Below are 12,403 nucleotides of genomic sequence, written 5' to 3'. Positions count from 1 at the left end.
GAGAGAGAGTAGCTAGTGTTTGGAGTATAAAATATTTGGAGTGGTAAAAAGGTGAAAGTTGAAAAGGAGTGCGTGTTTAGTGTGTGGGTGTGCAATGCATGATGACACATATGATGAGGAGAAAGATAGGGAGGGGGGGGGGGGGGGGGGGGGGGGGGGGGATCATCAAAGGGCGGTAAAAAGCTGCGCCTTGGTGCCTTTGCATCTGGCATGATTAGCCCATAATGTGCTGCTCCTGCCCTTTGCGAAAGAACCAACTATGCCGCCGGTCTGGGCTCTGGAGCGCCTGCACAAACTCTGCACTGCATGGTCTGCTCTGACCTGGACCCACTGCATGCGCACTCCTTTGTTGATTTCATCCTCGCAGCGACCTTGAGCTGACTGTTCGAGTCGCCCTCTGACTGCTCGATGGATTCCCGGGATCCCTTGATTGGAATGCTTGAGCTCGATGTATTCTGATGCGTCCTTGTTTGGAGTACATTTTTACCAGCGACTGTCTAACTGGCGGAGTAACACTCAACCATTTTTTTTGCTTTAAACAATCACCGGAGGAAAGGATCTTCAGCTTAATACATTACTCACAGGTGCCAAACATGAAGTATTACAAGACAGCGATAGAGCGGCAAGATTTTTCTTTTTTCGCGGGCGTGCTAGTGAAGAAAGGTACTGACACCAAGACAAGATATCAACCTTCTTTGTGGGATCTTTAAATCTGAAGGACCAAAGTTTGAGATCGTTAATGATACTCCTAATGGCGACACAAGCGGGACAAGTCTCGTTGTGGAAGACCCAAGTGTTCCTCAAGTTCTAAACTTTTCACAAAATGGGAAGGGCTACCGACAGCCATTGCCGAGGCCAAGTAGGCCGATGGAGGTTGGCGTGGGGAGACCCAAGTCTGGCCAAACCCTAGTACTTCCTCCATCCACAAATACTTGTCGTTGAAATTTGTCTAAAAAAAAAACTTGTCGTTAAAATGAATAAATATGAATGTATCTAAAACTAAAATATGTCTAGATATATTCATTTCTTTGACAAATATTTTCGGACGGAGGGAGTAGCATCGAGCATTGGACGAACATGTGAATCATGTCCTCGCAGTGGGGCATTACATAATTGGCGGGGGATGTTTGGAGCGATGTTCTTGTTGAAAAGCTTGCTCTTGGGTTGAGGTGGTCTTCAAAGAGTAGCCATCCAAAATAGTGTGCCTTGATTGACACCTTTGAGTTTGATATGAGAGGGACATCTAAATCTTCATCTTATTCGTGTGTAAGCAACTATACCAAGCGTGCTTGGAGGAGAAACCCCATGGATTAGGAACTTATCTTTATTGGCGTCGTTTGGGACAAAATCTTACAACAAAGACAACACGACATCTAATTCAAACGACACAACATTAGTAAGGTGGTTCCGCAGGTTGGACAACAACCCATCTTGCACGATGGTGTTGGTGGAGTGTGAATAGAGATGCGGAAAGACACTGGATAGAGGTTTGCATAAGATCCATGTGTCTTTACAGAAGAGGTGGTGAGACCATTATTGGTAAGAACAAAAGAGATTTCTTGGAGGGGGAGGTGGTTATTTAGAGTTGAAATGTTTATTGACAGTGACATGGGAATAGTGGTGATGGTACGAGTGTACCAAGGGAAGTTAGGGTAATTACAGCAATTCAAAGGTAAACTTCGTGAGCAATCAGTTATTCAGAAGAAGGGGGTTTTAATGCCTTGACCACCATTTTTGGGGGGGGGGGGGGTTATAATTTTTTCACGCAACAAGACACTGTGTCGGTTGACGTTCGAGAACTAACTTTTGACTAGGGGGTATCCTTAGTAGCATTGTAGGAAATTAGCGAGGGCATGTACGACAACCTTATATCGAAGGTTGTCGTACACTTGACAAAGTGGCACAATGATGTTTTTTACAATAGGCTCAGTCCCTCATGGGAGTGCGACCAATGTCCTATGGGAGGCTCGCCGAGAGTGTTGCCCGAAGCACTAGGTACTTGGAGTGTGTGGCCATTTTCGTAGTTGCATGACTCCCGACTAGTCCGAGCCTTGCAAGGTCCCTCGGATTCCGAGCTCTCGACCTTTGTTTGCCCTTCTGAAGCGACTTGGAAGGGGAGAGTGACCCTCCACTTGAGTGTATTCAAGCGAGAGTGAGTGAGTTACATGCCCATGGGGGCGGTTATATAGCCTATGGGTCCTTGCCAAATGACCAAGGTTACCCTTGAAGGACCATGTAATTTTCCGTTCTTTGGCCCATGTGCTCCTTATTGGGCTAGGAGGTGGGTTATAGCCCATTAGGGGATAATCCTACACTATGAGGGGGCTTCCTTACTTGGACTTGGGCTTATTTGCTCTCTTGACTTCTTTAACTTCTTTTACATTGTCAACCTCCTTTGAATTGTTAATCATCAAGCCTTGCTTAGATTTTCGTCGATCACAATAGTCAGCTTGGACCCACGGAGGATGGCTTGGAGTATGGTTGCCTGCTTTGTGCTGATTTCCTGGGTGGCACTCCATGTAGGATAGGGTGTGGGACCTCCATGAGGGTTAAAATCCACCACTACAATAAAGCCCCCCCCCCCTTACAAGTTTCCTCGGTGGCCCAGAAAAAAACTCTATTTTTTCGGGAAGACCAAAAACATACACGGCGTAGGTGGTGAGAGAGTCTAGAACTAAGGATGCAGGAGTTATTCTATCACCACGTGGTAGCTTACGAGCCTCCCAACCGGTGAGATATTTGAAAAAGTTTTTAATGATGGGTTGGAAAGCATGGTGTAGAATTTTCAGGGTGGTGGAGGTAAGCCTAGGTACACTTGAGGTAGGGAAGATGTCGTCTAACCAAAGAGAGTTGCCATCTAAAGAGAGAGCAATGTGTCCCAGTGGATAGGGGAATAAAGTGGTTTTTTGAAGTTTAAGGCAAGCCCAACAACTAGGGAAAAATCATCAAGGATGGATGTAAATTGAATGGCTGCCTATTTGGAGGTGAGGGCTAGGATAAAGGTGTTATCGACGTGTCGGAGAACTGTGTGTGGGGGGGGGAGGGGGTAGGGTAAATGTGGTGATGAAGGATTCCATTAGCATGGGCTTTAAGAACTAGGCATTTGATGTCTAGTATACAACTTTATTCTTGTAGACTTTATTGTGCCTCCAAGGCAGAGTTTTGTAGGGTAACAACAAATTTCCCTCAAGTGCATGACCTAAGTTTATGAATCTGCGAGAGGCGTAATCAATGACTATTTGATCTAAAAATAGGCAAAATTCACCATGACCTAAAAAGGGACATATTGAGTGACACCAACTCAATGAAATGGAAATTAATCAACATTTCGATGAGATTTGGCACTCATTTGTATTTCCTAAAAAACGCAACAAAGCATGCAATCAAATGAATGTTCTGTCACCCTACATGTCCACCGCCACACCAACAGTCAACTACGCAGGCATGATGATACAAGTACTACTCTAATTAAAGTGTATAGGTAGATTTTAGAACAAGAAATTTCTCACCTAAAACGCGCGTATGCCGCTTGTCACTACTGTCGTGTGTGATTGATCAGATGAAATCAAGAAGAGAGAGATGTGGTGGTTCAAGGTGTTTAATTTGTGGCCCTACCTCTAGAGGGTTAGAGAGGGTGGTGGGTGTCTTATTTAATGGAAGGGTGGTTAATTAGGATGGAGGTGGGGCCGGGAGTAACTATATATGCCATGGAAGAGTGGGCGATGATGCTAAAATTGGTGGATCTCGGGTAGGGGGTGAAAGGATCGATATGGTTGACTAGAGGGGGGTGAATAGGCAACTACCATATTTTTAGCTTTTCTTAACAAATTAGGTTAAGCAACAAATAGGTTGTCTAGATATGCAACTGAAAGGATCGATATGGTTGACTAGAGGGGGGTGAATAAGCAACTAACATTTTTTAGCTTTTCTTTACCAAATTAAACTTAGCATCAAAATAGGTTGTCTATATGTGCAACTAGGTGAGCAACCTATATGATGCAACAACAACAAGCACACAAGCAAGCAAGGGATATAACACAATAGAAACTTGCACAAGTAAAGGTAAGAGATAACCAAGAGTGGAACCGGTGGAGACGAGGATGTGTTACCGAAGTTCCTTCCCTTTGAGAGGAAGTACGTCTCCGTTGGAGAGGTGTGGAGGCACAATGCTCCCCAAGAAGCCACTAGGGCCACCGTATTCTCCTCACACCCTCACACAATGCGAGATGTCGTGATTCCACTATTGGTGCCCTTGAAGGCGGCAACCGAACCTTTACAAACAATGTTGGGGCTCTCTCCACAACCAAATTGGAGGTTCCCAATGAAAGCACAGAGCTTCACCACAATGGAATATGGCTCCGAGGTGACCTCAACCGTCTAGGGTGCTCAAACACCCAAGAGTAACAAGATCCGCAAGGGATTAGTGGGGGAATCAAATTTCTCTTAATGGAAGTGTAGATCGGGGCCTTCTCAACCAATCCCTAGAAAATCAACAATTTTGATTGGCTAGGGAGAGAGATCAGGCAAGAATGAGCTTTTGAATGGCAATGGAGCTTCAGGGGAAGAGGTCAGCCTTAGGAAGAAGAAGACCCCCCCCCCTTATATAGGGAGACACAAATCCAACTGTTTTCTGCCTTGTGCTCGCAACTAACCGGTACTACCGCTCCTAGGAGTGGTACTACCTCGCACAGGCCTAAAATACACTGGATGTACCAATGGTAGTGTTGCTGGAGTGGTACTACCGCTAACCCTAGCGATACTACTGCTTAGGGATCTTATACATAGAGAGGTAGCCGTAGTAGAGGGTGCCAGGGCGGCAGTACCGTGCGAAGTGGTACTACCGTCCTAGTGCCGCTCTACTACCGCTTAGCGCAAAGTGGGAACATGAGCTTACACAAAGGAAAACCCCGCAAGCGGTAGAGGCGGCGGTAGTATGGTTGTAGTACCACCAGAGCGATACTACCGTGCTACTACCGCCCTACTACCGTGAAATGCAGACCGACAACAGAATGTTGCATGCTTGGGGAAACCCTAAGCGGTAGTGCCATGGAAGTACCCAGCGGTACTACCGCATAAGCAGTACTACCGTGGGCACTAGCGGTACTACCGTTTGCAAGTCACTAAAACACCCAAGAAAACAAATGGATATGCTCCAGAGAAGGGAAGGAAGCTATGGGTGCATATGGAGCTGTGTACGTGTCGATTCCACCCATACCTTTCCAACGCGGACCCCCTCTTAATAGTACGGATCTCCTACTACTCAAATCCACTAAAAAGAAATCATCGGAAAATAACCGTCTTCACTCTTTACCATCTAGGGGAGAAAAACAGTCTCGTGCCTATTGATATCGTTTCTGAAAAGGTCAAGCACACGATTAGTCCGCAAAATGTATTTTCATCAATCACCAAAACCACTTAGGGAGAAATATGCCCTTACAGCAACTAGATGAACAACCTATATGATGCTAACAACAACAACCACACAAGCAAGCAAAGGATACAACACAATACAAGCTTGCACAAAGTAAAGGTAAGACATAACCACAAGTGGAGCCGGTGAAGATGAGGATGTGTTACTGGAGTCGTTCCTTCCCTTTAGGGGGAAGTACGTCTCCGTTCGAGCGGTGTGGAGTCACAATGCTCCCCAAGAAGCCACTAGGGCCACCGTATTCTCCTCACGCCCTCGCACAATGCAAGATGTCGTGATTCCACTAGTGGTGCCCTTGAAGGCAGCAACCGAACCTTTACAAACAAGGTTGGGGCAATCTCCACAACCTATTTGGAGGGTCCCAACACCACCACGAAGCTTCACCAGAATGGATTTTGGCTCCAAGGTGACCTCTTCCGTTTAGGGTGCTCAAACACCCAAGAGTAACAAGATCTGCAAGGGGTTAGTGAGGGAAATCAAATATCTCTTGGTGGAAGTGTAGATCGGGGCCCTCTCGACCAAACCCTAGAGAACCAGTAAATTCTGTTGGCTAGTGTTGGGGATATGACTATCAGGCATGACCCGCCAGGAGGGGTCGGGTCATCCTTATGACGATTCATCTCCATGAAGCCCAAGAAGTGTAATGGCGGTTCATAGGTAGGCTGAGTAGAGGGCCCAAGCCCAAAGGCGGCCTAAGGCCCACTGTTATAAACCGCCATGTATCTATGACTTGTATTGTAAGGCATATGTAATTGGTCTCCGAGCCGGACACGTATATGAGCTGGCCGGGACTCTGTAGACCGCAGGGCGTCAACCCGTGTATATAAGGGGACGACCCGGCGGCGGCTTAGGGCAAGAAACAACAGATCGAGAACCAGGCTAAGCGTATTCGCTCCCTGTTCATCAAAACCCTAGCAATACCACCTCAAACTGGATTAGGCCTTTACCTTCACCGCAAGGGGCCGAACCAGTATAAACTCCTCGTGTCCTTTGTCCTGTTTAACCCCTTTAAGCTAATCTCGTTGCGATGGCTCCACGACTAAGTCCTCATACTAGGACATCTGCCGTGACAATTCCCCGACAGTTGGCGCCCACCGTGGGGCTATCGCACGATGGTTTCAAGTTCTTGGAGGGCAACTTCGAAGGACTCAAGGGATACGCGGTGGGCAGGATGACCAAGAGTCGCCGCGGCAAGCTCTAAATCAACGACGCAGGCTGGGGCCCCGAGGCCGGCTCAATTGAGTACGGGTACCGGGTCCCCTTCGGCGGAATTCACGTCTTCATTGGCAAGATCAGCGAACCGGGCCCTGAGCCGGACACCTGCACCGACATCATCGAGACGGCTCAGCGTGCAAGACCTGCCCGGGTTCAGCCCGCCATGAAGCGTGCCTTCGTGGGATTCATTAACAGTGCGGAATTTGAATCGGTATCTAGTGGTGAGACGGTTGTCTATTCAGATGGCGAGTCATCCACCGGTGAGACCGAGTCATTGTACCAACTGCAAGATAGCCAGCTTCGGGGCTGTTCCGATGGCGACAGTATTCCGGACCCCTACGAGCCGCCAAACCGGGTTGCGATTTTCATGGCCGGTACGCAGCCGGTGCTGCACTCATCGACTGCAGCAGCACTAATTTCTGGGTCAGCAGCGGCGACGGCCGCCGGGGCAGGAGGCCCTGTGTGCCCGCCGGCTCAGGCTTTAACTAACCTGCTGGATAAGTTGACAGCATTGTTAACAACGGTGGTTAACTCGGCGGATCAGGATCAGCACAATGCGGTTGTTGCAAAATTGCGTGCTGAGATAGCGCAGGCCAAGGAGGAGCTAAACGCGGAAAACGCGAGGATGGCTGAGGAGCGAGCCGCTTTGGATGCTTAGGCGCAGCGGATTCAGTCGGAGTCGTACCGGCTCATGATAGATTAGAACGCTTCAAATGATGTCATGAGGAGGAGGCATCGGAGTCATGTGCCCCGGTTTACGAGGCAAGAAATCTCTTTAACACGCCAGGAGCAGGAACCAGTAACCTGGCAGTGTTAAACCGGGTTGAGACACCCGGGACGGGCGCGCCGGTTCAGCCACGTACCACGGACCCCGCCTCGTCAGAGCAATAACCCACCGCAGCACGTGCTCACGCCACCAGGTCATTACTCTAATCCTTTGGATAACATGAATGTTGCGGTGTCATGATTGGCGGCTCTCCCGGTTGAAGGTGAATCTCCGACGGCGGTTGAAACACGGAGGGCTAGAGAGCTCCTTCAGACTGCTTTGGTTCAGTAGCAGGCTTATTCTTACAGTCGTGACATGATTCATTCCACCCCTCGCCCGAGCCGAAGTTACAGTAGGCATATCGATGAGCCGGCTGTGTCAAGCAGTGGACGGAACCATAACCTGCCCCGAGGACATAACCCGGCAGGCGGGGGTACTGATGCTCAGAACGTAGCGGATCAAGGTAGAGCACGTCGGGAGGCCGAGCTGGCGGCTCAATATGCGGCCCGTCAATTTTCTCCGGCTTGTCCGACGACTTCAATAGAGCCGGGCATGAACTCCAAGAATTTGGGCGTGCCGTGTTTGGTACCGGCTCTGCGCAATGAGCGTCTGCCCAGGGATTTCAAGGGTCCTCGCAAAGTGCCTAACTACACAGCCGACTTACCTCATGAGGCATGGATCGAGAGTTATGAGATGGCCATGGAATTGCTGGACGTTAGTGAAGCTGCATGTGCCAAATATTTCCCCCTGATGTTGGAAGGAACAACCCGTACTTGGTTGAAGGGGCTCCCCGCCAACTCTATTGGATCATGGGCCGAGTTAAAAGCCCAGTTTATCCAGAACTTTAAAGATACATGCAAGAAGCCCATGTCAATTGTGGATTTAGCCTCATGTGTCCAAGAAGAAGGTGAGTCGACGACTCATTGGGTGCGCCGGGTCTCAACGATCCTGCATTCGTCGGATCGCATCAAGGCCGACTCAGCAGTCTTAATGTTGGAAAGCAATTGTCGTTTCACGCCCTTAAAGCAGAAATTAGGGCGGCTTAAAAGCCACTGCAATGACATGGGGACACTCATGGCGGCTCTGGTTAAGTATGCTGACTCTGATGGTACCAAGGACCCCGAGTCCGATGATGACAAGCCGGGAAAGGGAAAGAAGAGTAGCAACACCAAGGGGCAGCAGCATAACCCGACGAGCCAAGGAGGCAACAGTAAGCACAAGGCTGATAATAGTTTTGACTTTGTGGCTAACACCAATCCGCAGAATAATGGTCCGCGTCGTAAGGGTAAACCACCCCGCAGAATGGAGGATCAGGCATCAACCTTGAGCAGCTGTTAAATCAGCCCTGCCCAAGGCATGGGACGCGAGAAAGGCCATCTTCGCACCTCTGGAAGGATTGCTTCATTATGAAGGAGTTCAAAAATTTGAATTTTTACCAAGATGGTCATGGACCGGGTGGCGGTTCAGGATTCGGCTTTCAGGGACCGGGTTACGGCGGTGGCGGCTCTAACTCCGGGTTTCAAGGAAATCAAGGCAGTCATGGCAACCAAGGTGGTTACAATCAACAGAATAACCAGGGGAATCAATAGCATCAACAGTCTGGTTATCAGAGCAACTCGAAGCAGTTGAATAGTGGACAGTATCATGTCTTTACCACTAGCTTATGTAAGCGCGACCAGAAGCTTCATAAGAGCACAGTCAATGCCGTTGAGCCGGCGGTTCCCCGTTACTTGCGCTGGTCTGAGCAGCCCATTGTATGGAGCCGGGAGGATCACCCGCCCTGGGTTGACAATCCGGGTCACTTGGCTTTGGTAGTCGCACCTCAGGTTGGAGGATATAAGTTCACCAAGGTACTCATGGATGGAGGGAGCAGTATCAATATCCTTTATTATGAAACCTTCCGCCGCATGGGGTTGACTGATAAAAACCTTAAGCCGTCAAACACCGTTTTCCATGGCATGGTGTCTGGTAAGTCGGCTTATCCGGTTGGTAAGATAGCTCTAGAGGTTGCTTTTGGAGATGATCATGACTCTAGGTCGGAGACATTGTCCTTTGAAGTGGTTAAAATCCACAGCCCATATCACCCTCTATTTGGACGGCCGGCTTACGCCAAATTCATGGCACGGCCTTGTTATGTGTACCTGCAACTCAAGATGCCGGGTTACAAGGGAACCATCACGGTGCACGGAAGCCGGAAGATAGCCTTGGAGTGTGAGGAAGGAGACGCTGCTTATGCCGAGTCTGCTTGTGCAACGGAGGAGCTGAAATATTATAAGGATAACATTGACCCGGCGGACATGACGTCTCTAAAGAAGCCAATCACAGAGCAAGATCCTTCACTCAAATTTAAGTCGGCAGATGTCACTAAGATGGTTGACTTCGTTCCTGGCGATTCATCGAAGCAGTTCAGTATCAGTGCCAACCTGGATCCGAAATAGGAAAGCGCGCTCATCGAGTTCATCCGTGAGAACCGAGACATCTTTGCATGGAAACCTTCAGACATGCCAGGTGTACCGAGAGAACTCGCTGAGCACACTCTTAATATTGATCCAAAGTTTAAGCCGTTCAAACAGTTTCTTCGCCGATTCAACGAGGAGAGGCAGAAGGCCATTGGAGAGGATGTGGCCCGGCTCTTGGCAGCTGGGTTTATCGTTGAAGCTTTCCATCCTGAATGGTTGACTAACTCGGTGCTCGTGCTAAAAAAGAACGGTACTTGGTGGATGTCTGTCGATTACACGGACTTGAACAAGGCTTGCCCGGCTGATCCGTTTGCTCTCCCTCGTATTGATCAAATCATTGATGCTATGGTGGGTTGTGAGCGTATGAGTTTTTTGGATGCTTATTCTGGTTATCATCGGATCAAGATGGCAGTTAAGGACCAGGAGAAGACAGCTTTCATTACTCCGTTTGGAGCCTTCTACTATGTTTCTATGCCTTTTGGGCTTAAAAGTGCCCAGGCGACTTATCAGCGGTGTGTGCAAAATTGCTTTCATAATCAGATTGGGCACAATGTTCATGCTTATGTCGATGACATTGTGGTGAAGTCAAGAAAGAAGGAGACCTTGATTGATGATTTGAAGGAGACATTTGATAATCTTCGGGTCTACAAGATGATGCTTAATCCGGCTAAATGTGTCTTTGATGTACCTGCAGGCAAGCTCTTGGGTTTTTGGTTTCTAACAGAGGCATTGAAGCTAACCAGAAGAAAATCAAAGCTATCACTTCTTTGGCTAAGCCGGTGTGCATTAATGATGTTCAACGCTTGGCGGGTCGTATTGCCGCTTTGAGCCGGTTCATAAGCCGGCTGGGTGAGAAGGCTATCCCCCTCTATCAAATGATGAAGACGAGAGATCATTTTGTTTGGAGTGATGCGGCTAACCAAGCATTTGAGGATCTGAAGAAACAGTTGGCTGAGCCGCCCGTGCTTGCTGCCCCTGTTGATAAGGAGCCTCTGTTGTTATATGTGGCTGCTAACAGCCGAGTCGTCAGTGTGGCCATAGTGGTAGAAAGGAAGGAGGCAGGCAAGGAATATCCGGTTCAACGGCCGGTTTATTATATCAGTGAGGTGCTCATTGAGTCCAAGCAGAGGTACCCACATTGGCTCTCCATCCGGTAATCCTGATTGATCTGGCGAACTCTTAGCAGTCAATCTTTTCAACAAGACCCTGAACTAGTTAGGTTAAAACACCGGTTTGTCATGTGAGGGCACGACTTACGGATAGAAAGGAGAAGCTCAGGCTGATAAAGTCGCCTTCCTTGAAACTTGGATAAATCGGCCTGTGATGCACGATGCTACGCTGACCCCGCGTACTCCTGATAAGTCTAACTTTAAATAAGAATTGAACTTATCTGGGTTAAAATGTCGATTGGGTAATGTGAGTGCCGGCTCATGGAAAGCGCGTACCTTCCAATGGCTAATGCTAGTTTCATTGAAGAAGATATTTTGGCTTGGCGGCCTATGAAAGCCTTGGATTTTTCTGCTGGTTTGGTTTGAACGTCTTTTTGCGATTTTTGTCTTGTGACATGGTAATACATGGTTGAAAACCAATAAGGCTTATAATGCCTTATGAGTCATATATGACATTAGCCGGTGTTCATTAACCCGGCCTGGTTCTTGACTATAAGTCACCAGTATAAGGTAATGTGATATCCGGTGTTTATTAACCCGGCCTGGTTTTAAGCCGGCAATATATACTTACCAGTGCTGAAATTTTGGGTTATCACCCTTATTTCACTGGCTTGATAAACCAACAGTGTGATCAAATATCACAGGTATGCTATATGTTCAAATATATGGTTATCCCTAAGTCCAGCTTTGGTTATAACTTATAATTATTTTTCTATAGCTTTCTATATTGGGCATTATGACCCGTCCTATGGTAAACCGTGGGACACTCGTGATCTGTTTTTGTATATAGGAACAGATTCAAAAAACTGATATTATAAACATCAGTGGCAGATATTCAATTGGCAGTTTCATGGAAAGCGGAACGTGCACGATGGCACAGCAGATTCAAAATTTTTTCTACTCTATTACAAGCCTCCACGGGCTAAATGACACCAAAGTGTTTTTCAAAAGCTCAACTATTTAGAGCCGCTCGGCGGTTCAGTCTTCTTGGCCTTGTTGCTCGGAGTCTTCTGTGTCATCCTTTGCCGGCTCTTCATCTTCTTCCGCTGGCTGAAAAGTTGGTGATGACCAATCAATACTAGATAAAGCTTCAAATTCAGCTTCATCATTTATAAGCTCAGACGAATCGACTTCAGGAGCAAAGGTGTGCTTACGGATTGGCGGGATTAAGTCCATCACTTTGCAAGCCGGAGTTGGCATCTTCTTATGCTCCCAGTCATAAGCCGGATGGTACTTGGAGAGGTCCGAGTCATTGGCAATCATTGTGGCCATTGGACGAATTTCTTTTACACAGGCTGCAAAGTCTTTCTGATTGAAAGGTGTACCATCTTCTATCAGACTTGGGTAACCAGTAGCTACCTCAGAC

The sequence above is a fragment of the Triticum aestivum genome, chromosome 3D (assembly GCF_018294505.1).
Source record: "Triticum aestivum cultivar Chinese Spring chromosome 3D, IWGSC CS RefSeq v2.1, whole genome shotgun sequence".
NCBI lineage: Eukaryota > Viridiplantae > Streptophyta > Magnoliopsida > Poales > Poaceae > Triticum > Triticum aestivum.
This window is presented reverse-complemented; position numbering follows the sequence as displayed.